General features: G+C 35.3%; 1 protein-coding gene and 1 long non-coding RNA gene across 2 annotated transcripts in view; both read right to left on the bottom strand.

Moving 5' to 3' along the window:
- Nucleotides 1–269, bottom strand: part of LOC111230958 — a 20281-nt gene extending 20012 nt beyond the window's left edge. The window contains exon 1 of the mRNA XM_022757862.1: nucleotides 153–269. The gene's annotated coding sequence lies outside the window, so the exon portion shown is untranslated. The remainder of the gene's footprint in view (nucleotides 1–152) is intronic.
- An 8-nt stretch (nucleotides 270–277) lies between these two features.
- Nucleotides 278–944, bottom strand: LOC111230967. Its single transcript, XR_002665469.1, has 3 exons — nucleotides 888–944; nucleotides 487–630; nucleotides 278–288 (listed from the first exon to the last, which is right to left on the bottom strand). It is a non-coding gene; the product is annotated as an uncharacterized LOC111230967 (long non-coding RNA).
- Nucleotides 945–1099: the final 155 nt, after the last annotated feature.

Raw genomic sequence — 1099 nt, forward strand, 5'->3', positions numbered from 1 at the left:
TGGTCAGACCAAAGGTCAAGACATATTAAGAAACAAATATTTCAAGACTTGGTATTTTTACTCTGAGCATTTTGTAATTAGCCTCTTGCCTCTTCTCAGAAATCTAGTATGATGCATCTTCTCATTCACATATAAAACTTGTTTTAGTTTACCTTTGATTTTCTGGAGAACATACGCTCGTTCAAAGGTACCTGGCACTCCAGGTACTCTAACTGGTTCACAGAAACGGCTGTTATCTTCAGATGTAAGAGTGATAAGTGCGTAGTTCTCATGGGGTGATGCCTGTTTCTGTCAAAATAAGAAAATTCAGAAGTGATCATTTCAAAAATCAACAAATAACTGGAAATGTAGGACAAATTTACAAATAAATTCAATATTATCTCTACATTCACAAAAGGTGTTATAAAGGTATACACACAAAATTTAAAAACTTTAGCAATTAGTGACTTCAAAAGCCCATTTCAGTCAAACCCAGTATCATCATACCTTTGCTTTTGAAAGAAGATATGCCCAGCAGTACAATGAATTCTCAAAGACATCCAGGTCCTTGATGACTTTTTCCCCTCGTTCAGATCCATGTTGGGGCAAAAGCTCTCTGAAGAGCATGTACAAGCCTTCAAAAACTGCAATCTACAGCAACGTAACAAGCAGACATGGAGAAATTGGCACTTGTGAAAGGTTATATCACTCCAATTACAGAAAACATTTTCTCATTAACTGACTTAACTAGCATGAGTACAATGACACGGTGGGTTTAAACATAAACTTAAAAAGGAGTTGTGTCCATGTTGTTGAAGACAGCATAATGCATGGAGTCAAATTGTAGTGCAGTAACTTGGTATACTCAGTACAAAGTACAGAGTATTGTATTACATCATATTGTTTACCTTCTGGATCCTTGTCATCTTTTCATTCCTGCAGAGTAACTGGTGCAAACTTTGGGCCAAGGGTTACATCCAGTCAGTTTTCTTACGGAGGCAATCAATTTATTTTGTTTTATTTGGAATGGTGCTTTTTCTAAAAGATAAAGAGAATGCTTTTAAAACATCTCTTCTTAAAAAAAAAGTTTCATCATCAGACTTTAAAAAATAAAGTTCCC

Source organism: Seriola dumerili, unplaced genomic scaffold (assembly GCF_002260705.1).
Source record: "Seriola dumerili isolate Sdu_G_001 unplaced genomic scaffold, Sdu_1.0 BDQW01000291.1, whole genome shotgun sequence".
Classification (NCBI taxonomy): domain Eukaryota; kingdom Metazoa; phylum Chordata; class Actinopteri; order Carangiformes; family Carangidae; genus Seriola; species Seriola dumerili.